This window comes from Cyanistes caeruleus, chromosome 7 (assembly GCF_971803275.1).
Source record: "Cyanistes caeruleus chromosome 7, bCyaCae1.hap1.1, whole genome shotgun sequence".
NCBI lineage: Eukaryota > Metazoa > Chordata > Aves > Passeriformes > Paridae > Cyanistes > Cyanistes caeruleus.
Window position 1 is genome coordinate 40961132 of NC_141707.1, and position 26495 is coordinate 40987626.

General features: G+C 50.0%; 1 protein-coding gene across 7 annotated transcripts in view; it reads right to left on the reverse strand.

Moving 5' to 3' along the window:
* The window catches only part of ACVR1 (activin A receptor type 1), a 46344-nt gene extending 20634 nt beyond the window's left edge, over nucleotides 1-25710 (reverse strand). The window contains exons 1-2 of one of the 7 annotated variants that reach the window (XM_086896442.1): nucleotides 25459-25710; nucleotides 17030-17116 (exon numbers count right to left, since the gene is read on the reverse strand). The gene's annotated coding sequence lies outside the window, so the exon portion shown is untranslated. Of the gene's footprint in view, nucleotides 1-17029; nucleotides 17117-25458 lie in introns of those variants that run through there. The other 6 variants (XM_086896443.1, XM_086896436.1, XM_086896440.1 and 3 more) reach the window with 6 other exon arrangements.
* Between the last annotated feature and the right edge of the window lie 785 nt (nucleotides 25711-26495).

Genomic DNA, 26495 nt, shown 5'->3' on the forward strand with positions numbered 1-26495 from the left:
GATCAGGGATCCAGGATCCCAGCACTCGGGATCAGGGATCCAGGATCCCAGCACTCGGGATGCGGAATCCAGGATCCCAGCACTCGGGATGCAGGATCCAGGATCCCAGCGCTCGGGATGCAGGATCCAGGATCCCAGCGCTCGGGATGCAGGATCCAGGATCCCAGCACTCGGGATGCGGGATCCAGGATCCCAGCACTCGGGATCGGGGATCCAGGATCCCAGCACTCAGGATGCGGGATCCAGGATCCCAGCGCTCGGGATCGGGGATCCAGGATCCCAGCGCTCGGGATCGGGGATCCAGGATCCCAGCGCTCGGGATCGGGGATCCAGGATCCCAGCGCTCGGGATCAGGGATCCAGGATCCCAGCGCTCGGGATGCAGGATCCAGGATCCCAGCACTCGGGATTGGGGATCCAGGATCCCAGCACTCGGGATGCGGGATCCAGGATCCCAGCGCTCGGGATCGGGGATCCAGGATCCCAGCACTCAGGATGCGGGATCCAGGATCCCAGCGCTCGGGATCGGGGATCCAGGATCCCAGCGCTCGGGATCGGGGATCCAGGATCCCAGCGCTCGGGATCGGGGATCCAGGATCCCAGCGCTCGGGATCGGGGATCCAGGATCCCAGCGCTCGGGATCGGGGATCCAGGATCCCAGCGCTCGGGATCGGGGATCCAGGATCCCAGCGCTCGGGATCGGGGATCCAGGATCCCAGCGCTCGGGATCGGGGATCCAGGATCCCAGCGCTCGGGATCGGGGATCCAGGATCCCAGCACTCGGGATCGGGGATCCAGGATCCCAGCACTCGGGATCGGGGATCCAGGATCCCAGCACTCGGGATCGGGGATCCAGGATCCCAGCACTCGGGATCGGGGATCCAGGATCCCAGCACTCGGGATCGGGGATCCAGGATCCCAGCGCTCGGGATCGGGGATCCAGGATCCCAGCACTCGGGATCGGGGATCCAGGATCCCAGCACTCGGGATCGGGGATCCAGGATCCCAGCGCTCGGGATCGGGGATCCAGGATCCCAGCGCTCGGGATCGGGGATCCAGGATCCCAGCACTCGGGATCGGGGATCCAGGATCCCAGCACTCGGGATCGGGGATCCAGGATCCCAGCGCTCGGGATCGGGGATCCAGGATCCCAGCGCTCGGGATCGGGGATCCAGGATCCCAGCACTCGGGATCGGGGATCCAGGATCCCAGCGCTCGGGATCGGGGATCCAGGATCCCAGCGCTCGGGATCGGGGATCCAGGATCCCAGCGCTCGGGATCGGGGATCCAGGATCCCAGCACTCGGGATCGGGGATCCAGGATCCCAGCACTCGGGATCGGGGATCCAGGATCCCAGCACTCGGGATGCGGGATCCAGGATCCCAGCACTCAGGATCGGGGATCCAGGATCCCAGCACTCAGGATCGGGGATCCAGGATCCCAGCACTCGGGATGCGGGATCCAGGATCCCAGCGCTCGGGATGCAGGATCCAGGATCCCAGCGCTCCGGATGCAGGATCCAGGATCCCAGCACTCGGGATGCGGGATCCAGGATCCCAGCACTCAGGATCGGGGATCCAGGATCCCAGCACTCGGGATTGGGGATCCAGGATCCCAGCGCTCGGGATCAGGGATCCAGGATCCCAGCGCTCCGGATGCAGGATCCAGGATCCCAGCACTCGGGATTGGGGATCCAGGATCCCAGCGCTCCAGGACAAGCTCCATACACACGTGGAGGTTCCAGTGCTCCCTGACACACCCCACAGGGATGCAGGGATCCCTGTGCCACACCCCAAACCCACAGAGGGATGCAGGGATCTCAGCAGCCCATGCCATGCTCCAGGTGCAGCAGTACTGGACACCACAGGGCAGAGCTGCAGACAGGACACTGGGTCTGAGTTTCAGCCACATACTGGGAAGAGTTGATCATTTGGATTTAACCCCCTCCTGCTAAAGCACATTATCACTGGCAAACGAGAACTTGCTATGGATTGAAGTCTCTTTCAAAGTGACAGCTCCCAAACTTCCAAACAAACCTGCCATGCAGTGCAGGTAAGGAAGGGACCCTGGCTCCTGGGCAGGCCAGCATCTGCTCCAAGGCTAGCTTTGGATTCCAAAGAAGTCCTTTACACTAGCTTTGGAAGCCCAAATGAATATGCCAAGCACAAAGCAGATCAAACACTTGGTGAAGACACCCAACATAACACACACACACAACTGGTTCAGGTAACAGAATTTATAGGATCCTTATGGTTTGTAGTCAAAGTCCCAACACTGCAAATCCCACGCTGAAACCCCAGTGCCCATTCCACCCTGCTCCACTTCCACAGCTAATATTGCTTTCTCCTTTCTTCTTGAGAAAACTGTGTCCTGCCAAATCATTCCTGACAGCAATGTGGGGTGAAGTTCTGTGCTGGGATGGTCAGGACAGCAGCTGCAAGAAGCCACAGGGGAGAGAGGAACCAGTTCAGACAACCCTAAACACCACGAGGAGCCCTGCGGGCACTGGCTGTGGGGAAATGGCCTTTAGTGCCCAGTGCCACCACGAGCACAGACGGCGGCAGACGGAGCAAGCCCATTACTGCACAAACTACAGGTTACATTTCATCTCCATATGACACAGACATGGGAACACGAACCACGAGAGCAGCTCAGACTTTCCCCATGAGATCAGAAGCACCCAGATATCGCTGACAGTCCCTGTGGCCCCCTGCCAAGAGCCCAAGGGCTGTACATATTTTGCATGTACCTCACCAGATTCCTATCAAAAGAAAACATCCATAATACTGGATCACAGTTGTGCCATCCACATCAACCACACACGAGCTGAATTCATCCACAGCTGTGTCTTCAGAAGGAGAAATGTGCATTTAAATGCAATAATTCACAGCTTGCTCTTTAATTGAAGCTCACACAAAGGAGACACAACCCCCCAGCAGCCCCACAAAGGCATTCCTTGCGTCAGAGAGCCACAACCTTGGGCAGCCCTTTCTTATGGCCTAAACTTGGTTGCCAGAATTCAGAAGATGGAAGGCAGCCACCAACTCCATTTGGTACCAACCTGAAAATGCACAAGGCACACGTCCATGCTTAGCAGCTCCAAAAACATGTCCAAGTGCCACCCAGAAAGATCAAATGTCTCAGATTCAAGTGACCACAAACACAGAAAGAGTGAAGGATGGGATACTGTTTCCTCTGTACAAAGCAAAATCACAGCACTGCTGAGTAAGAATAAAACCACCACGTGAAAGGCAACAACACAGAGTAAAAGGTCCTGGAAGTTTCTCCTGGTCAGTAACTCTGACATGCTCACAAAGAGCCAATCTCTTAAAAGAAAAGGTACCTTTAAAAGAAAAGGTAGCAAAGCACAAGTGTCATGTAAAAATAAATACAGCCTGCTCCCAGGGAACAGGGACAAGAGGAAACAGCATCAAACTGTTCCAGGGGAGGTTCAGGCTGAATACTGGAGGAAATTCCTTCATGGTAAGGGTTGTCCAGCCTTGGCACTGTCCAGGGCAGTGGTGGAGTCCCTGTCCCTGGAGGGATTTAAAAGTTGTGAGGATGTGCCACATTGGGTTAGTGGTAGCCTTGGCACTGCTGGAAGAATGGTTTGACTCTGTCATCTTAGATTTTGCAACACAAGCCATTCAGTGATTCCATGTGGGCAGCATGGAGGCAGAACACAGAAGGCACTTGCCCAGTGCAAAAGGCAGGTGTGTAGGTATTGCATCAGTACAGGGGTCTTAGGAAACCCATTGACAGACAGCTTACTCAAACAATGAAGCAAGCACAGACACTTTTAAATTCATCTGCAGCTACCCAGAGCCTTTGAAGACACGTGCATCTGTCCATACCATTTGTTGCCTTGCAGGGTAAATGAATTCACCAGGAGCCAACTATCAAGGATCAGCATTGCCCTATGGAAGAGCCTTCCCTGCAGAGCCTGCATACAGCAACATCACTTAAAAGCCCTCATTCACTGACCTGCCACCGCTGGGAGCAGCTGGAAAGTGAGGTGTGCAATTGCAGATGTGCAGAGAAGCAGCACACAATGAACACAGAGGGGTTTGCAGGCCCATGAGCCACTCAGGGGAGTGCTCAGGTACAGGTTTCACCTCACACCAGCATGCCCCAGGCACCACACAGGTATCTGCTCAAGACACTTAGATACACATGAATTACTGTGGCTTCTCACACATTTCACATATAAAAAAAGGTGTTATTTTACTATGCTACACATGTTTCCTTGCTGTACAGGTATTCTTACATGGCACACAGCTCCTACCAGCGGGGAACATTGCATTCTGTAACAGGAAAAAGGCTCCATCGCACAGCTTCTCAGACACTTCCCTGCTAGACACAAGTCATAACTATAGACAACCTTGAATACCACTCTGCCAAGGCCATTCTAGATGGCCACAAAGTGAGGAAAATCCCCATCAATGTCTGGTGACTTCATCTGTGCTGAGGCCTTGGGCTGAGAAGGCAAAGAGAGCACCCCTGCACAGACAGACTGCCACACTCTTCCCCCTGGAATGGTTCTCTCTCCAAGGACAGTGTACTCTCACATCTCAGCACAAAACTGAAGATACAAACTCTATCCAAACAGAACACCTGGACTGATCCAGCAGCTGTAAGTGCCAAAACACAAATATTTTCAACTGAGAGATCACCAGGAATTGTTTGTAAAAGCTGTTTCTTAATAGTTTAGGTAAAAAGGATTAAAATAGCCACACAAACCCAAAATGCACCCAGTAACAGTGACTTACTTTCAACTTATTCAAAGCCCACCTCTCTGAGCCTTGGCCTGATTTCCTCCAGCCAGCAGGAGTGTGTTTATTCCAGATGTTATCAGTGCAGTGTGTGATGAAGGAGCTCAGGCAGGAACACAACTCAGGTGTTTTGGGATTGCCCATCACACACTGCTCCTGCCGTATCCTGGTCTGTCCTGACGGGGAAAACGGGGCACGAGGCCCCACTCCCATGTGCACAGCGAGGGCTCAGCACCAGCCTGGCACAGCACCAGCCAGGCACAGCAAGGGCTCAGCCAGGCACAGCAAGGGCTCAGCCAGGCACAGCACCAGCCAGGCACAGCACCAGCACCAGCCTGGCACAGCACCAGCCAGGCACAGCACCAGCCTGGCACAGCACCAGCCTGGCACAGCACCAGCCAGGCTCACCAGGACTCTGCCAAGGCTCTGAGCAGCTCCTGTCCCCAAAGCCACCGGCCCGCAGTGAGAGCACAGCCCCCGGAACCCTGCATCAGTCCCTGCATCAGCCCCTGCATCAGCCCCTGCATCAGCCCCTGCATCAGCCCCTGCATCAGCCCTGCTCCCCAAATCAGCATCGCTCTGCCGAGAGCCGTGTTACAATCTCAACCAGAAACCCAGACAGCTCAGCTCACAGTCTAAATGAGATCACTGACTGCTAATCATTTTCAAATGCTTTTTAGTAACTAGTTAAATATTACATAGCTCGCCTGTTCGGAGTTTCTGCAGAACACTCCAGCCAACCAAAACAAACATTTCCAAAAACAAATCTTTGGCTTGGTTATCACCAACAAAAGTCCTATTTTTCCCTTAAGGAAAAGGGGGGGGGGGAGGGGAAAGGTGGGTTTTTTTGGTTTTTTCCCCCTGGTTTTCCCTGGTTTTCTTTTCACAAATCTTAAATAGTCATTTCTTTATTCTGGGTCGCAGAGAAGCCTGGGCCTGATGTTGTGCACAGCTTTTAGAGACCATCTCCTACTGGGGCACACCCTGCTGCAAGATGAACAATGTTGTCTAGTTCCTACAAATGCAGTAATTAAGCCGCATTTCCCTACGGTATCAGTATGTTTTCACACATGCAGGGACCTAGAGAGGTGCAAACACTATTTTTTACAGACCCTGACACTATCAGGCCAGATCACTCCGAGCCAAACGCTGAGGGAGGCAAGCCCCACAGCACTCTCCAGGTGACCCCTCAGCTGTGTTGGTATTTCACTCCAGTGAGGACCTCATTTGTACATCAATTATCCTAGTGAGATTTTGCAGATTTACCCTGGGTAAACCTGAACCTCCAGAGTTATTTTCACAGGGTCATGACCACAAGAATATTCTATTTCTGCCCTTTAGCCCAAGCACCCTACCCCGAGTGCAGTTTGGGGTATTTTGATAAAAATTAGCCAAAACTTTTTTTTTTTTTTTAATCCATTTCATTGCATTGTCAGAATAATACAATGGCAACATGACACAGCAAACACAGCCACTAATTAAAACAGAACCATCAAAGCTGGAAACACTATAAACATATATATATTTTTTTATTGTGTATACATATAAATCTATAAACCTGAGCAGGAGAGGAGCAGGAGAGGTGCAGAGGGACACAGCACCATGGCAGGGGTACCAAGGAGAGACAGGAGAGTCTGGCTTCACACCTCCAGCTCACTGCTTGAGGGATTATGCTGGGATTAGAGCAGCATTCTTCAGGAGTGATGGGATGCTACGAAGTCGGAAAGGTTAAGGGACATGGAAAAGTCAGGTGTTCATTCTGCACCCCACTTACAGCTTAACTGCTCCTAGCCTCAGCCAGTCAAAGAAAATTAACCAACATTTATAGACCAACCGGACTGAGAACAGCAGTTCCTGACACTCCATAGGCACAAATCATGAAACAGCATTTCCCCTCATCAGAGCATTTCATTAACTATTACTCTGGAGTCCAGAAAACTGAAAGCAATTAGCAATCCCAAGAAGAAGGAAACACCCTCCTGCATGAGAAAGTCAAATCTTCAGAGATTATATACACCACCCCAGAATTTTAGCAGTACTGTTCTACAGTTTGGTCTTTCCTGTTTGGACAGGCCAGAGCCACATTATTCTGTTTTTAAATCCAAGATACAAACAAAGCAGGTCCTGTTCCAGCCCTGGTGCTCCACAGCCTCCCATCTCCCAGTAGCACTGTGCAAATGGGACACTTGGGAGCAGGGGTGTACAGAGCCTCATGAAATCCAGGAACAGTGAAGGGCACTCATAACTAAGGGGAATGCAACCAAAGCTGACTTGAAGAAGACAGTAAGATGAAGACCAGCTCAGGCTTTTCTCCATCCTTGAACCCACCAGTGGTATTTCTGTTCTTCCCACATCAGCAACATTAACCTCAGTGCTGCAGTTCACAGCTTTACCCTGTTCTCTCTCTCCACCATGATCCTGTCCCTCAAAGCACCTGGCAAGCTGTCTGCCCTTTCTCACCTGAGTTAGTATGCCTCCACCACAGGTCTCTGTTCTGCGCAGACCTTACCTGTGGCAGTCTCACTTGGGACACTGATCCATCTAACATGCAAGCTTGTGTGCTAAAACAGCTCGAGAACTTTACAAATCACTTTGTCCTGGCATTCCTCAGTTGCTGTTACAGCTGTGTCTACTTTGACCTCTCAGGCAAACCCTTGGTACGGGGGCAAAGCCTGGTATGGGGGTTCCCCAGCACAGTCCCAACCATTGCCCATCACTGCCTGCTCTGCACCCCTCAGTCCAATCATCAGGCACCTGCTCATCTCTCCAAACACCAAATGCATCCCAGTTACACACAATTCTGACACTTCTTTCCAAAGCCATTTCAAGTATTCCCTTTCCATCTATTTAGCTGTATGCTGTCAAACTCGCACATCTCACGTGGCCTTGCCAAAGCTGACTGTACTTGCAGATCTTCAGAAAACAATTCCACAGATTGATACAGACTTGTGGTTGAATTGCTGCTGCAGAAGCCAAAAGCAGCCAGTCTCACCCCCGTGTAACAGCTCAGTTCCCATGGCTGACCTCACACACACTCAGCTGCAGATGTGAAGCACAGTGAAAGGCCAGGTCTCTTTGGGGACCAGTGTGGCTCTGGAGCTGTGCCCAGACTGCCCAAGAGCAGCACACCTATCAGCAGCTGGGAACAAGGCACACCCACAGGCCAGACACCTCATGACACACATCCACCGGCTGCCTGCAGGTGCAGCACCTCCACAGAGAGGAGCCAGCCCTGACTGTGAGTGTAACACCGAGAGCACCTTCACCCACTGCTCCTGAGCACAGCAAGCACCCAAACACGCTTTGGGCCAACAGCCCTCCTCACTCATGGGCTGTCATGGAGGAGGGGATCATTCTGCACAGGACACAACGCAGCACTTGCTCACAGAGAGCAGGGGAGCATTCCACTCTTTTTCCAACAACAACAAGCCACTTTCCTCAAAGGAAAACTCAAGTTAAAGGAGTTAACTTCCCGCAAATAACCTGCTATACAAACTGTTCCTACAAAGGGTCAAAGAGCACTAAAGCACTGTCATAGGCACAAGGAAATAAATTTCAGATATTCTGGATAGTAGCTGTCATCAGCCTGTCAGCCAGATAATGCTGAAGAAAAGGTCCAACAGTACAAAAAGGTTTCCATGTCCCTACACTCACTGCTCAGTGGAAATGGAAAGCCAGGTTGGTCAACAAGGCCTGATCTGACTTCACAGAAACCTTCAGCGTTTTCACTCATCTTCTAGCCACAAGACAGATGATTCTGGGTTTCATGCTCTAAAACTTTTCACTCAAAAAAAGAAAGCAGCATCAAAACCCTACCCCAGGTTCTTACCAGCATGGCTCTAATTGAGTGCTCTGAAGTTAGCAGGAACACAGCTGCAGAGAGAAAGCAGAAGCTGCCATGTCTGCCTGTGAGCATTCAATTAGGCCAGGAATCATCTGAATTTCGGCTGGACTAGACACTAAGAAAACCACAATAAAATGGACTGAGGCATCCAAAATTATTCTCAAAAAATAGGCCAGACTGGGCATGAAAACATCTGGGCTTGGCTTGAGTCACAAACCACATGAGCAAGACACCCCACTGCTGCCTGCGGGCCAGGTGAGGAATGTGAGCAGCACAAAGCCGGGCAGCAGCAGTCTCCCACACCCAGATTCCCTCTCTGCATCTTCCTCCACTGAACATGCAACAGGCCCTTTATTCTGACGTGTCTTGCACATCCCAACCCAATGGGATTCCTAAGGATGGGATTTCTGGGGCGTCAGGTAACACATACACGATCACAGCTGGAGAGCCTGCCAGCTTCAGACACATCCACTTCTGAGACAAAAACAAAGCCAGAAAGGGTTAAACCATTCCAATCCTGGCCTGTGCTGATGTCCAGCTGGCCAACACCGTACACGCTCCAAGGACCCCTTACTCACCAACACACAGCAGCTCCCCTCCCTCCCTCTTTCCATTAACTCACACAAAGTGATGAAGACAAGTTTATCCCAACTCTAAGCAGCAAACAGCCAAGGTTTCAGACACCAGGAGGACTGCAGCAGCTCAGCTCCTCTGTCCCTCAGATGAGTCCGTGTCAGCACTATTCCCTTTTGGCTTTTCAGTATTGACACAAGTGAGCTGAGCATTCTCAGCAGAGCTGCTCTCCAAGGCCACAAAGCCCCAGAGGGATCTACAGCACAGTGGGAAAGACAGGCATGGGCTTGGGCCATTGACCAGGAACTGTTACTTCCTAGACTCAGTAATGAAAGAGGGGAGGAAAGCAAAGATTAAGAAGGAAGTCAGCAGAACTTCAGCGATTAATTAAAAATAATCTGCTCATACATTTTAGAAATAAGCCTGACAGGAAAAACAGGTATGAAAGAGACACAGGACACAGTATATTTATGCACTTAATATAACACAGAAAATGAGTAGACTATTATACATATAACCTAAGACTAATCCAGGAAATCCCCTTTCTGGCCACCACATGTACTCCTAAGATGCATTTCAGCACTCGGACTTCAGAGTGGATTGCCCTTGGTCCCCTCACTGGAAGGTGCTACCACATACGGCTCCAAGCTGCCCAGAAGAGGCTGAGAACTTGATGCCCATCTTTCAGGATGGAGCCATACACCAGGAACAGAGCCTGCAGCTTAGTCTCCTCCAGAAGAAGTCCAGCATGCACATGCCCAAACCACTCTCACAATAAATGGAGCTCCTGGCAGGGACAGGATTCAAAAAATGCACTGCTCCAGGACAGAGGCCCGATGCAGGTAAGAGCCATTGAACCACCTGACCCCACAAGCGTGTTTGGCCTCAGCTCTGCATCCCCCAAAAGCCAGAGGCAGCAGCTGAGGGCAAGCAGGACGCCAAGAGGGGTAAGAATTAACTTTTAACAGGAAAAGGGGGGGTGCACACCCGAAGCAAGCTCGCTGCTCCCCAGGGAAGGCAGCGTTCAGTGTCTGAGTGTGGCCCCAGCCCGGCAGCTGTCAGCTCCCACGGCTGGCACCGGGCACCGCTGTCCAGGGACAGCCGCCCTGGCCCTTCAGCACTGCTTACACCACTACTGAAGGTTTTATCTCTCCCTTTTCCTGTCAGCTCAGATCCAGACAAGCTGACTCTGTTAACATTAGAACGCTTATTTTTCCCCGACCCACTATCTCCAAGCCAAAACAACATCTGGAACTTCAGCTTGCAATACAAAGAGAGACAGATTATAACTGGAAAAAGCTACACATCAGCTTCCCAAGCTTTATATGTTTCTGCTTTTTATCTGAACTTCCTACATGTCTCTTCCAAAACAGCTCCACAGGGAGAAGAACTGAGTCCTTCATAGAGACTCCCAAGTACAATGTAAGGCCCCTTCCATTTCAGAATGACCTCAAATGATTATCAGAAAAATAACAGGAGCAAAACCGATAGGAAAGTTTAGAGTAAGAATTTACCATCTGCTCCTTACACAAAAGAGTGGTGACATACCAGTGACCTAGAAAAGGAAATTAAACAAAGAATATTACTGGTGTGTGTTACTTGATAAAGTAATGGAAGGAAAACCTGGCGCCATTTCAGACTACATAAAGGTCCTCCTTTAACAGACAGCTGTCTCCAGTGCCATTTAAGTGCACTTTTTGCTTAGATCATGGTCAATGAATCATGAAAATCAATACAGATGGAAAACATAAAACCACGCTGCAGACAGGCTCAGCAGTGGAGCGTGTACCAACTAGCACCAGCCTCAGCTGGAGAGAGACATGCCAAATAAACACAGACTAGTTTTTCCAACAACATTTATTTAACTCTTAGTTAAATTAACACAATTAATTAACACAAGTCATGACTACTGGTTATTTTCTAACCATCCATCCCACTGCAGTTAGGCACCCCAGGCTCACCAGCCAAGCTCTCCTGTCCCTGGCCTCACGCAGAGCTGCTCCCAGCCCAGGGACAGCAGCGCTGGCCGATGGTGGCCGAGATGCTCTCCAGGGAGCCCCAGCTCCGCTGTCCCCGAGCACCCAGCACATGGAACTGCCTGCCAAGGCTGGCCTGGCTGCTGGGACAGCCCTTCCCCAGGGCCACACCACTGCCTGCTAAGCAACCAACGCTCTCAGAGCAGGAATTTTCATTTCCCAGCTCCCTGGACGAGTTACCCCACCGCTGTTCCCGGGCTGCAGGAAGCTGCCGTGCTGCTGCCAATCGCAGTATTATTTTCAGCTGACAATCATGTAAAACCAATTTGAATGGCCAAAGCAGAATGAAGTGTATGTTTTCAGGAACAAACAAAACAAGTGTCACGGGTTTCTGTGCCTAGCATCAGAGTTTTAACATAACACAGAGTGGAACCCAATTAAAATAGTTCTTGCTGAACGGAATCGGCCGTGCTGCAAGTGGAAGGACAGAGAGCCAACCCCCACATTGTACCAATGCTTTGACAGTCTCATAGCAATGACCACCAGTTCAAACACACAGCTCATGCCAACTCCAGTGAAGCAACAGCAGCATAAGCTCAAAATGGTAATTTGCTGCTGAATACAGACAAACTCTATGCAACACTCAGAAATTAGTCATGTTTTAGCAGATTTTTTCTTTGCACCCAGCTGTTGCTTGTTCACAAGGCACCTACTCACATATTAGCCATTTCCCCTCTGAAAAGCAGGATTAGCTCACAGCAATGGTACTCAGCAGCAGTGACACCCAGCCCTCCCAGCCCATCCCCGTGGGTCCCCAGCCTGCCCTGCAGCAGCCAGGCACTCCAAAGGAAACTCAGCACTGCCAGCAAACAGCAGATCTGAGCTGAATAAACAAATTCTCTAGCAATGCTTTTAATACATTACTTTTCTGACAGTAGGCTGAAAGAAACAGGAATTACTAAATCATCTCCAAAACCCCCAGAACTGACTGAATAATATGAACTCACTTGACAGTATGAGCTAGTAAAAACAGAAGTCACCCCTACTGATCTGCACAGCCCTTTGTCTGGGAACATTCACCACAAACACGGACAAGACTGAGTTCCTTTGTACCAGAGCTTTGGGCTGACGTGTCCTGCTGTGGTCTGATGGCAAGGACATTCTGCATGTCCCATCCCCATTTTCAGGACAGAACATCTAACACTCCTCATGGCTTCCCAAAGCAAAGACAATCGCAACCTGGGCTAGCAGAATTTGAAGCTAAAACCAGTGAGTTGCTATTGTGTGAACTTGCTTGCTGGTCGGGTTTGTTTCCCTTGAAGAGAATTTATGCAGTCAAACGGAATCTGCTCTGCCTAGGATTTCCCTGAATTCCAAGAGCACTGCAGCAACATTCTCCCAATACCCATTTCATGACCATGCAGGAAACTGAACTGTAGCTACTTACAGATGTCACACAGCAAAACCACTTAACCAAGAAAAGCACTGTGATTTCATCTTTTTCTGTACCCATTCGTAACACCATGATCATTTCCACTCACTCCAAGTTCCTCCAAGTGATCATTTGGGGAAGACAAGAGTTGCTGGACACCAGTTAACCCTGACCTACTGATACAAACACACTGCTGCAAGAAACCCTACTACTAACAACAGAGTTTTAGCTAAGAACTGTGCTAAGAGATGACTCCTCGCCCGGAGCTGCTCAGAGAGACGCCTGGTTTTGGACCTGCAAGTGTACATTACCTCCTCCAGCAGCAATAAACCCCACATGTCCCTACAGCACTCAGTGCTCTGCTCCCTTGCTCTGGAGTCCTGACACTGTCCCACCTCCATACACACAGAGGCAGACAGGCTCCTCTCAGCACCACAGGTAAGCCTGCAGCACAAGGCAGGTCCTGTCTGCAAACTGCTGGGAACACAAATTCCAAGCAGAGAGTCTGCTCCATGGAGTGTATTTGACCATATCTACACAGCCTCAGCTCACCTGCCACCAGGTGAGGAGGAGAGGGTGGGAGATGTTTGAACAGCTCTGTTGTCACCCATGCAAAGACCTGAGATGTCACTGCACCATGACAGAGGTACCAGCAGCACTAGCTCAGAGCAGGCAGAACAAGCCACAAAACAAACCCAGAAACACTGAGTTCCCACAGCAGGGCTGCAGAGAAATCAAACAGCTTCAAAATAATTCTGTGGTAGACTTCCCAGGGGCAGAGTTGCCAAACTGGCAATGCTAGGAAGGGCTGGACAAGCCAGAGCTCTCTGCAGGTCTGCACGGCTCCCGGGGAGAAAGCAATCCCTGGCCACCCGAAAATCCAGCCAGGCTGCACAAGCTGCTCCCAGCAAGGAACACCACACTGACTGACCTCAGCACTACGTGGAGGATTTCACTCACCTGAGCAGCGATGTACTTGGGATGGAACTTTATTTGGACTAATACCAGGAAAAAAACAGCTACAGAAATGAAAAATAAGTCAAACTGAGTAATTGTGTGAGCATAATGATTCAAAATTCCAGGTTTAAAACAAATAAAAAATCCCCCTACAACCCACACACTTGGAATTTTAGCTGGTTAACTGAAATTTTCAAAACAGCATTTACATTTTACATTTGTACCGGTGGAATACCCATTTCAGGTTTTGGTGTGTATTTAAAAGCTTCCAAGTTGATTAAGGTGATTTAAGTTAGGAAGTCGAGTACCATTTAAATAACCGGTTCTAGATCTGATTTTGCACTTATTTTTGTTCTTCTCTAAGACATCTTGTTAAGGCTAGCTAAATGCAGTCTTTAAAGACTATTTCCCTCTCCATCACTCTACTCCAACAACCAAACTTCAGTCACCATTTCTTATAGAAAAGGACAAATCTGTTTTGATTATTCACTCTTACAAACACAATATTTTAAAGTTTATTTTTAACTGGAAAACAAGCTTACAGTGGCCTGACTGTGCCAATTATGCAAGAAAAATTATCAAGGCCTTTTGCCACTAAGGCCCTATTACTAGCCCAATGACACAGGACCTGCAGCTCCTGAGCCAGCAAGGTGAGCTTGTCTGGGTGACCTGGGCAGGGGAGACAAGACCACCCTGCTTCTCAGCTCATGGATCAGCTTTGCTGCTTTGGGGAGTCCCTGTGCACGGCCCCCACACCACCACAATTGTGTGGAAGATGTGAAACACTCTCTAAAAATCTCTGACTTGTCAGACTGGGAGGGAGTGCTTAATCACCTTTAAACCTTCCTCATGATGCAGCTGGGCTGAGCACTTAAACTTTATTTAGCATTTACTGTGGGTTTTTATGAAAAACAAATAAACAAAAACACAAATTAAATTAAACCCAAAACAATTCAGCCATTTAAAGTAATTTTAACTTTTATACTCCAGACGCACAACCCCAATGGTGCCACCAATTTCAGCACGACCTTCAGAGGAGGGTCAGCTCAGCAATGAAAATCTCATGAATTCCTCAAATTTTTCTAAAAAGGTCTAAGTTCTAGCTTGCTAGTTCTTAATTCAGAATAAAATCAGATGTTATTTTTTGCATGTTTTACATGGAAAATATTTACTATGTTCCTTCCTTACTGTATTTAAACATTTTAAATTACTTTAACAGAGAAGACATGTTCTTTGTGGGTTTTTTGTTTGTTTGTTTTGTAAGAAAGTAGCCTTTCAAGATCAGAGAATCAACAGAAGCTCCCTTTAAGATCAGATACTCAATTATTTCCTTGGTGTCTCAGGGAACTGACCAACTGTTACACCAGAAAACCCACCTTCATGCTCAGCTTTAACTCATATTGGCCAAATGAGCCTGCTTCCTTGGCCCTGGTTTGCTTCTTGACACAGTAGCTACTGTGGCCTCTTGACCCATAATTACCTCACAAAAAGAAGGCAACACACAAAACAATTTTTTTCTTCAGCTGTGGTCCTAAGAATAACCTGGGTAAAACCTGCAAGCTGCACCGAGCTGTCAGCTAACACACTCGCAGACATCTTTCAAACAATTATGTCATGCAAGTGTTTTTGGCTTGTCCAACATTCAGTTTTTAATGAATATGCTTTTATGAACTCAGGTTTAGAAGAATCCCTCTTTCACATACAACCAAAGACACCTGTGGGACTGAGACAAGATCAATCATGTCAAAAAAGCCCTAAGACTTTTGGAAGAATATTTCAGAACTCTGAGAAAAAAACCCACATTTGGTATCCTTTCCCACTGCTGGCACTCTAACCCCTCAGAGACTTCATTTACAGTGCCTGGGTCACTGCTGTTTGTGGCTTTGGTTTGGGTTTCCTTCCCTTCTGGGCCTCACTGGCCAGCATCTGAGAACAAAGCTTTCCTACACACACTCCGATTCTGCCGGGTGAGCCGTGCTCCTCTGGGGCACCCCGAGTTCCCCCAGGAGGGTCCCAGCCAGTGCAGCCCAACAAAGGGCTGTGGTGTGCAGCCTCCAGAGCCGGGAGCAGAGCCCTCGTGCTGCCTACCAAGGAAGAGCTGTAGAAACCACAGTCCCCACCCTGTGAGACACCACTGGGAACTCCTCAGACGAGGCCATCCCACCCCAAGCCAAACACAGCAATCCTCTGCCATCACACTTCTCCTGACCTGCCAGCAAGGACCCTACCCCAGTGCCGGGGCAGCCCAGCGAGCAGTGAGCTGTGGTCACCAGAACAAGGCAGCCCACCCAAGACATCACTGATGTGTTTCCACACTCCCAGAACAAGAAGCAGGTGCAGAGGTGAGCAGCACCAAGCTGACAAGCAGTAACTTACTCTGTTAAGAGACACCAGGCCACGTGCCTGGCCCTTTGCCATTCCCTCCTCTGATGGAGTCCCCAGTCCCACAAAGTCCCCCAGTGTCCCTCTTTCACACCGACCCCCTTGTTACCTGTAGCTGTAGCTGGGCCCTCCAGAGCTCTCCTTTAGGAGACCCAGCAGCAGAGACTGCCTTCACTCCCAGCACAGGGGCTCTTCACCCCACAAGCCCTGCAGCCCCAGAGCCAGGGCCACTTTCAGCTCACAGGCATGTGAATTCCTACCAGGAGGCAGCCAAAAGCTCCATGTGAGGCTCCTTCTCTCCCCAGAAAAAAAAAGGATTTGCCAGTTTGTTTTGCTCAGTCACCCTGTGGCACACACACCCCTGAAGAAGCACACATGCTCCTCTTTCCAGATTTCCATCACAGACAGGAAAAACTGTGAATCTCTGCCTTCAAGAAGGGAACCTGTTGATGTTTTCACTCAGATCTCAAAAGACCCATCAAGTACCAGGAGACAAACACTGCAGTCTTTCCAAAGCTGCCAGGAATGGCTCTCACTACTCCTTGTGGGAGCAGTGCAGGCACTCACAGGGAACCTGCTGTGGCCACACAGGACTGATGCTGCAGAGCAAGAACAATGATGACAGAGCCCGGTGCAGAGGAACAGCAGCCTGTGAATTGCACCTTCTGCACATCAGGCTCAAAATACAAGCGAGCTCTCATAATGCCTTTCTTCTGCCTCCATCTGCCGCTGTGTTGCTGTGGCCCTGTGGACCCAGCCTTGCGGAACAGCTTCCAGTTCATTCACCTTTTCCATTTGCTTTAGTCCTCTCCCCAGAGCTCCATATCCACTAGATATTTATTTTAAAGCTAAGCCAAAACCATTCAAACGCTAACACTTCAGGGCCTTCAATACTCCTGGTTGCACACAGTAAGGCTTCTTTTAGAATAAAGAGCGTCCACTTTGGGAACTAAACCAACATGATTATAATTGGGCTGCATGTCAAAGTTTTACAAATCCCCAGACTGGAAATAAAGTAGGTTTTGCTCCTCACAGATCCTTTGTTACCGAAGGCATAAAACTGCACTGCAGCCTCAGGAACACCAATTCCTCACCAGAGATTCCAGGAACTGTGTAAGAAAACTGAGCTTCAAAATCCAGTTTGTTGTTCTGGCTCCTCACTGCATGGCATTCTGGCTTTCCTAATGAAGAAACAAGACAAAGTTCCTTCAAAATCCTGGACACTGTTCCACATGAAAGTCCAATACATATTTTCTTTGGATGTCTGAACAACATCCAGGATCAAATCCCAACCAAAAAGATTAAGTCAAAGACTTTTCCAGTCATTAAAACATGCCACTTTTGCATCAGGCATGGAAATACCGTATTTCTTTCAGACTTCTGATGGTGCTTAGGTTTTCATTTCCATAATTTAGGAATATTAGTCATATTGATTCACTCATTCTTCAAAATATTACTTGTGTCATAAGGAAGCTGTATGGAGGGAAGGGAATAAATAGGTTTAGATTTTAGAACAGGTTTTGCAGAACAACCATGCCCAGGTTTGCTTTAGAGGTATGACATGAGTCTTACAAACGTGTAAAATACCTACACCAAGACAGAAAAAACACCCTATTGTTTCAGCAAGCTGGGACATGTTACCCAGATTATTCTCTACTGGAGGCTGATGCAAACATGCCAGGTCTACAAACACACACAAAAGTGTCTACGTGGCATTGCTGGCACATTTGTAAAGGCCCAACTGACAACCAACTCATGTGGGAGAGCAAAAGCCATGCCAAGGAGTTGTTCAAGAATTTAAGAAGGGCACAGGCTCAAGAGCAAAAGCCGAGGGCAGGATCCATGAGAGCAGACACGGAGGAAAGACCAAGGAAGGCACCAGCCACCTCCCAGCCTTCACAGCACGTGGTGTGGGCATTTGAGGTGGGGGGCAACACAGCCCACGTTGCTGAGCAATCTTTCAGGTGGAGCTTTTTCTTCTATCCCAGGAACTTGAAATAACTTGAATGCTTCTTTCTGGACAGAGACGGGTTCAAATTATGCAAAGAAGCTGGAGGACAGCCAAGACTCAAAGGCTTTAACCTTCATCCTAACCACAAAGATGTGCCTCTGCTCTCACAGACGGGTGTTTGCGAGCTGGTCTGGGCACAAAGCACTGCCCAACTGAGCTAAAGGGCTCTGCCTGAGAGGAACAAGACATCAAAGGAAGATCCTGTGCTACCTCTGGCAGGGAGGACAGCTCCCCAGTCAAGAGATAAGCAGAGATGGTCCCACACCACATACACACCTAGCCACCCCTAAGAAGGAAAACGGGTGGAGTAAAAAGGTGCTTGCATGGCAATTTTCATCATCATAATTTCATTTAGACTCAGGGTCTAGACAGGTTTTTCAACTCAGTCCAGAAACAAAGGTCAAGTGGAATGAAAGTTACTTAGATCAATGCTCAGTATTTAAGAATGCACATCCAGAAAATAATTTCTTAAGTTTTCCAAGTATTCCTTTTTCTATTGTAATCACAGTCACCAAGAGAACACACCCCTCCATTTTGTTGCGGTTTTCTTTTTTTAATTCACAAGGATCAGCACCTTTTTCGTGTGCTAAGGGTACATCTCAAATGCTCTTTCTTATCATTTAACTTGAGCCAGTATTTAGAAGTAAAATTCAAAAAAACCTTCTTTTTTTAAATGCACAACTTGCTGTTATTTCACTCCTTAGGAGATAGGAATTCATTAATTTAACACAAAGCCTGGTGCACTACAAGTTGTACGTGTTTTCAGTCTGACAACAGAAAATAAGGGCTAGCACACAGTGTAATCCTACAAGACCGACTGCCATAAACTCCACTGCAAGATCATCCTCCTGATCCTGAAATCAGCTGAAATCAGAAAAGGGAATAGTCCCTTTTTTTCTTTTTTTTTTTTCACTCATTCCAGTCACATTCATCATCCTGTGCACATACTTTTATATCTTTTTTATAAAAGTAAATATAAAAAATTAAGCCAGTTAGTCTTTAAGTTCTATTCAGCAGGTTCTGGGGAACAGAAGGTTTTTATTCTCTATGTTTTTTATCACTCCAGCCTGGGATTTGCCCAGCCCATGCCATCAAAGTCAGTGTTTTAGCAGGCTGCTACCCACAAATGCAGCTGCAGCAGGCAGTTTACTCTCCAGCAGCAGTAAGTGCTGCAATTTAATGGATTAAAAAAATCAAAATAAATATTACTCCTTATGAAGTCAAGAAGAGTTTTCATGTGTAGGATGGCCATGCAGCATGGAGACAGCTTTTACCAATAACCAACCTGTGTATCTCCTACCTATTCTTAAATATAAGAGTATTATAACATAATATGATACAATTAATATTCTCTTAAACCAACCCATTATCTTTTCATTTTGCTTTCACTTTTAAGATTCATCCTTAAAATGAGTTTAATTGCTGCAGTCCTCCCACACAAATACAAGAGACTAGTTTATTGCAATGGAGAGCCCTAAATAGCACAGTCTGGTTTAGGCTGACTAATACAAACACACATTTTGTTTAATTTTGCATTTGTTCCTAGGGAGATTTCGCTCTCATCTCTTCCACCTGGCACTGCACAGCACCTGACAGCACGGGACATCACCCGGCCCAGGGGGCTGAGCAGCACGGCAGCTCTGGCTCCGTGCGTGGCAGCTCGAGGGACGGGCTGGCCACCGCTGCCCACCATCCTGCAGAGAAGGGATGCAGGCAGGCGTGTGGGACCACCAAAACTGCGTGTGCGAGCACATCCTGGTGCCTCCAGCAGAGCCAGCAGCAAGGAAAGCTGCAGGAACTGTCCCTGGGGAGCAGAGCACAGCAGGCCCACCAGCCCAAGGCACACCAAATACTCCCATGCTGCACTCAAGCAAGGCACCAGCCTTCACAAACGCTCCAAGGCACCTCACAGCCCTCTGCATCTGCTCAGCCACCCATACCCTCAGAAATCCCTCCTTAGCACCAGCACAAGAAAAAAAACTGGGAATTAACCCGGGCTAGAAGTAACCTGGCAAAGGCAGACTAAGTCTTAACCAAAAGAATGTTTTATCCAGTGTATCACATGGCCAGAGATGCCAGAACAGGAAAAAGAACAGCACATGGAGAAGGAGAAGCAGGACTACTTACTCCCCTGCCATTAGCAGCATTGTGCAACCACAGCCCCAAGTGCCTCAAACCACTGAGGCAGGAACCCCAAGGCATTAGGGGGGAGGGCTGGAGGGGCCTGCTGAGGCACAGCGACTCCTGAAATCAGGGATCAGCAGCTTCCAGGACTTCAAAGGGAAGCCACTTCTAGCCTCCAAGCTATCCGCGCAGCCAAAGGCGGCCGGCGAAGGCTGCCAGCCCGCTCCTGCTGTCACAGGATCCTTGCCAGGCAAACAGCAGACCTGCAATTAGAAGAGGTGTTTGCTGGCCTCTCTTCTGCAGCTCATTAGCAGATGTAAGGTTTGTAGTCAGAGCAAGAAAGTCCTGACATCCAGTGAGCACAGCTCTCTACAACTGCTCTGCAAGACAAGGAACAAGTCCTCCTACCGGCTTCCATTCAACAGGATGACCAGCTTCAGCATTCTGAGAAGGAACATTCCAGGCACTCAGCACAGAAGGTTAAGTGTTGCAGAAACACATCTTCTGTAAAAAGGCCCAGATAACAGCTTTTGGTGTTCCCCCTCGCAGTCTTCTATCTCCATCTTGGTTATTTCAGACAACACAAATGACTCCAAAGGCAGCCTTGGACAATCACCAAACTAGAGGTCTTGATTTTAACGAGCTTTTCTTAACAAAGCCAGAGCCTTCCTTTCCCTAAAGCAGCTGGAGTTACTCTACAACAAGCTCCAGACACTTTCAGAGCCATCTTTCCAGCAGCATCACAGGCAGGGAACAGAGACTTGGTCTGACACTCCAGGAGTGTTTCAGAAGGGGAGATGCAGCGACAGCAGGACTTGTGGGGTGAGAGCCACTGACCTGCCTCTGCACACCAAAGGGAGGAACAACCAACAACAAACACCCCTAACCAGTAACAACCTGACTACAGAACAGGCCAGGAACGGATGCTCAGGAAAAAGCAAAAGGACACAGCATAAGAGGGTGATTCTTCCACCCTTCTTTGCCCCCAACCCCACAGCTCCCAGTCAGAGGTAAATTCCCAAGCCCATAACTGCATTTACTGGCCCCCCACAGGTCTACCAACAGATCCAGCTGTCCTGCAAAATAAGAATAAGTCTCCTGAATATCCCACTGCAATCAATCTACAGCTTTAACAGGCACCACACAAAAACTATTGGTTTTCATTTTAAAGCTGCTGACAATTGATAAACCTGGTATTCCCCATTCCTTACATAACAAGGAATTACCAAAAATCATCCCTCCCCATTTACTTAGGTCAATTGTGACTTTAAGGTCTTTCCAGTATTTCCTTTCAAGCATTTCTCCCCTTAGCAAGTCAGTTTATTTACACACCATCTCACCCAGCCCTACAAAACCAGCCTGAGCCAATGTCCTGTAAAACCAAAACAGGTCCCAGGCTTGAACAAACTGTGGAGCTGAAGGACACTGATTTCCCAGTTGGTCAGGGACTTACAATGCCTTTGTACTCCAAGAGAACTGCATCCCTTGGGATAAGGGACCTTGATCTGGGGGCTGGAGAGGTGTTTCAGAGCTGGTGAAACACCGATTTGCAGGCATAAGGAATGCACAGCACGTCCTCAGCAGAGCTGGCAGAATCCCGTGTCCAAGAAGCCCTGGCCCGGGCACAGTGACCAGCACGGCCAGCGCCGGGGCAGCCAGCAAGGTGAGGCACTGCCTGAAAGGCAAGGGCACCTGAGAAGAGCCCTGCTAAAGAGGGATCTGCACCACCTGGCAGACTGATCCAGCACCTGGCGCTGAGCATGCAGGAGCAGATGAACCATGAGGTCTGCTCTGGCCTTCCAGGGGACCAGCACTGCTGAACTCTATGAACAGCTGTGTACTCACTGCACAGGCAGCACGGGCACACTCCTCACGGCCCTTCCAGAAAACAGGAAAACCCAGCAGCTCATGGCAAAGGTGAGCTTAAACTCTACTTGTAAGTGCAGTTTGTTCTCTGTGTATCTTCTTAGCAGAAATTCGGGAGTGTTCTGAACAACCTCAATCTACAGATGCAAATAGCTGAAATAGGAACCTGTGAGCACTGTACACACAATTTCAGAAGACCACACATTAAGGAGAGGATTACCATCACCTGAGACTGGGTCATGTGCAAACTCATGGTCCAATGTAACACAGAAAACTATTGCACTACAACCACTTACTGTAATTGTACTGCACTTCTATGCTTTTGAAAGCTTTACTCAAAAATCATGTTTTGGCTGCAAACATAGTAGGGAAAAAAAAGGAATTTCTTGAAAGCATTTCAATGGAATTCCATACATTTTGTAGTCAACAACACTTTATAAATTTGTGATCCAAAACAGTTTTCAAACACATGTAAATTCAGCTTTCCAACACTGCTAGAAAACACCGTCATTCCTGATTTTTACAGATACGTACAGGTATGTACAGGATATAAATGCCTTACACCCCCAACAGAATAGCCACAGAACTTGCTCACAGCAGTGCTCCAAAGACGAGGATTTTGGCAGTATCAGATACCTTTGTAACTAAGATGCCCTTAAACTCCCAGTCATGACTACCCTCAGGTACTGAAGTAACTAATCCATCCCCAAATCCACTGCCCACCCTGGCTGAGGCCAGCCTGCCATCCACCTCCGTGATACCTGTGAATCCTCATGCACAGAGGCACTCAGCAATCACCTGCGTTCAATACCACCGCTGCAACCTGCCCTAGCTCCTGACAGCTGCACAGGTGAGTGGGACGAGTTTTTAACCTGTTTATACACACTAGAGCAGGTATCAAGATGCCCATTTGAGAGTTCCAGTACCAAGAATGTAAATGAATTCAAGTAGCTTTTTTTTTGGCAGGGACAAGAAGGGCTGAACGGGTGCCTAATTATTTCACAACGGCTGTCCCTAGATCCTATTTTAGCATCGGGCTTTCATTAAATTTAAGCATGACTTCAGAGTACCAGCTGGCTGGAAAAAACAAAAACCACAAACACAACCCACTCACAACACCCCACGGGTGTTCTTTCCCCCGCCCATGTTCTCTTCCTACCCTCACTGAGGGCTTGGAAGACACCAGTTCCATTTGGAAAGCCAGCCTCAAAAGCAGATAAGTTCTGCAGGAAATGGCTATATTTAGCCCTCCCCTTTCACCTCAGCTTCTCCACACACTTGCATTCTCCTGCAAAAGGATCTTTCTCCTCAGTTGTAGAGGTGATCTTTAGCAGGTCACCTCAACAGAAAAAATGCCACCAATTTCATACGTGTTCAGAGAAGAGCGTGAACAATCCCCAGAATATCAAATATTCAGCTGCTAGGGCATACAATAAAATTCTCATGCCTCTAAGCGTGTTGAATTGCAAGCTCCAGGAACACGATATGGCCAAAATCACTTTCTGAGTGGTGCCCATGGAGGGCGAGGCTGAACCTCTGCACACACTATCCGAAATTTTGTCAGTAACTAACACAGCCATCCTAATTGCTACAGAGTATAAACATGAGGCAACAAATTCAACAGCTATGAAACTAAAATATTTTTCGAATAAATAATTTTCTAAATTTATTTCCTAATAAATCATTAAAAAAACAGTTAACAATGGTTCCTGGGCAGTGGAAGTTAGACAGAGGATATCAGCAACACCTCTGGAAACATCTTCAGCACCAGGTCAGTACGATTTCCCCTTCCCAGCTTGAAACTTTGAGACACATTTTAAGACTTAAAAGTAAAAACATATAAGCTTGGGGTTTTTTTCCCTCAAGCTGTTTCATTTAAATAACAGCCTCACCTGATATAATTCTGTCCTAATCATGATTTAGGCCTGTAAGAGCTGACTATTTACAAACTGAGGAGGTTGAGGCGTGAACTAAGTCACAGCAACAGACCTTAAAGTGCATCCCAAGATGAAGACAGAACAAAACAGCTCTGACTCAGTGCGAGGAGACAAACAGGCAAAGAGTTAGAGTTAGGAACTACTCCCCAGCCCTGTGCCACTGGGCAAGGAGCACACACCCGCCCCCTGAAACAGGAATGCAGGTCTTATCCCAGCAAACAAATCCTGAGGGGAGGCAAACCTCTGAAACCACTGCACACACTTAACACCTCCTGGGGAGAGCACAGGGCGTACAGGAACTTTTTGTTCCCTTAAAACAGATCTCTAATGCATCCTCCTCAAAAAAAAGTTTCTGCCATCAAAGGTCCCAGCCATGCACTTGAGAGCTCTCCACAGCCAGGACTCCAGCTTTCCCATTTCAATTGCAAGGCACCCCAGCACTCTTCAAACAGTTCCAGCCCTTCAAGGACAAGGCTCCGAGAGTATTTGCAAAGTGCCTGCTGCATTCCAGGTCAGCACCATCCCTCTGAAGACAGTATAAGGATCATAGCGAAGATCGTATTACAGGAAACAAAAGAAAAATGAAAGTTTAAAAATAGACTTGTCGTTGCCCACAGCTAACTGCAATAGCCACAGGAGCCTTCTTCAAGGAGAAGCTGAGATGGGCTTCAATGCAGACCATAAAAACACACGAGACTGGGAAAAAGAATCTGCTGTCTTCTGAGAGCTCAATGCGTCATTTTAAAAAGTGGTTTTGTACAAACGTGCCAGTTCTGCAGCTCAGTCCAGAGCCTGGAAGTTCCCAGCAGTAACATCATCCTGAGGCACCGGTGCCTCCAGCACAACCTACATGAACCCCAGCTCTTTGAGAACCCACTGAAGGTGAGCTGCTGTCTCAATTATTGGAAAACAAAGCGTTTTCCCTTCAATCTATGTAAAAGTCCTGCTAGAAACAAGTTGTTTCAGCACTTTTTATAGACAGAGTTGGAAAGACTGCCTGGGCAGCTTCCCCTGCTCGCGGCCCGGCCCAGGTTTCGCAGGGCGGTGTGTCTGGAGCCGCAGGTCAGCGCCAGCCGAGCGGGCAGAATGCACGGCCGGCCCCAGGGCCGCGCTCCGGCCAGGGCAGCCGGAGCGGGGCCCGTCCTGCCCCCGGAGCCCAGGGGCTGCCTGCGGACACCCGCGGGCTCGGGGCCCGCTCCAGCAGGTCTGCCCACGGCAGAAGCACCTTTAGAGATGAACTGGCACCAGGGACTTTGGCCCGTAACTTCCCTCTCCCATCCAACCCCGGACTGTCCGCCTACTGCGGCGGGCAGAGCCAGCCCATCCACGGGGAGCTCACCGCGCCTCCAGCCGGGCCAGCTCCGCGCGGCCCACGGCGGCCACCGCGAAGGAAATTTCCTTTACCCTGGCCAAAATCACCCCAAGTTCCCAAAGAGCAGAGAAGAGGGAAAGCCCCAGCCCTGCCCGCCCCGCGGCGATGCTGCATCCCCGAACCCGGCCGCAGGGCCATTGTGCGCCCCCCGCCCGCACCCGGCGACCCCCGGGGCGCCGTCCCCAGCGAACCCTCCCGTGCGGCGGGACCGACCTGCTCCGGCGGCCGGGACTCACCCGCTGGGCCGGCGGGACGGGGCGGGACGGAGCGAGCCGGAGCGGGCCGTGCTGCGGCGCTGTCCCGCTCGGGCCGGCGGGGCCAGGGGCGGGCCGGAGCGAGCCGGAGCGGGACGGAGCGGGCCGTGCTGCGGCGCTGCCCCGCTCGGGCCGGCGGGGCCGGGGGCGGCCGCGGGCGGCGGCTCCGCTGACAAAGGAGCGCGGGCGGGGCAGCGCCCGCACCGGCAATGGCCGCGCGTCACTTCCGCCCGCTGCCCGCACAGCGCCCCCTGCCGGCGCCGCGGGGCCACGGCGGGGCCGCTCGGGCACAGCGGCTTCGGTTCGGGTTCGGGTTCCGGTTCGGTTCGGTTCCGGTTCGGGTTCGGTTCGGGTTCGGTTTGGTTCGGGTTCCTGTTCGGTTCGGGTTCGGTGTGGAGGAACCCAAATCCCGTCCCGAGCCCCGGGAAGGAGAGACAAAAGCCTCCAGGGCCTGGGGGCGGCCAGGCCCCCCCCGGCTGCGGAGAGGCTCCGGCCGGAGGGACCCCGCGGGCTCCGGGGCACTCCCCGCTCCAGCAGGGCCAGCCCCGAGCTCCGGGCCCAGCAGCGCGTCCCTGCGGCCCCAAAACCCTGTGAGGAGCCTCCAGCCCCTCTCTGGGCTCTGCTCAGGGCTCCAGCAGCTCCAGCCCCTCTCTGGGCTCTGCTCAGGGCCCCAGCCCCTCTCTGGGCTCTGCTCAGGGCTCCAGCAGCTCCAGCCCCTCTCTGGGCTCTGCTCAGGGCCCCAGCCCCTCTCTGGGCTCTGCTCAGGGCCCCAGCCCCTCTCTGGGCTCTGCTCAGGAGCTCCAGCCCCTCTCTGGGCTCTGCTCAGGGCTCCAGCCCCTCTCTGGGCTCTGCTCAGGGCCGGGCTCTGCCCAGGGCCGGAGTTCTGCTCCTGTGCTCGCTCCCTGCCCCGGAGCTGCTCCAGGCCCTTCCTCAGCCCCAGGAGCTCCTGTCCCTGCTGTGCTGAGGATCCAGAGCTGGACACAGCACTCCAGAGGT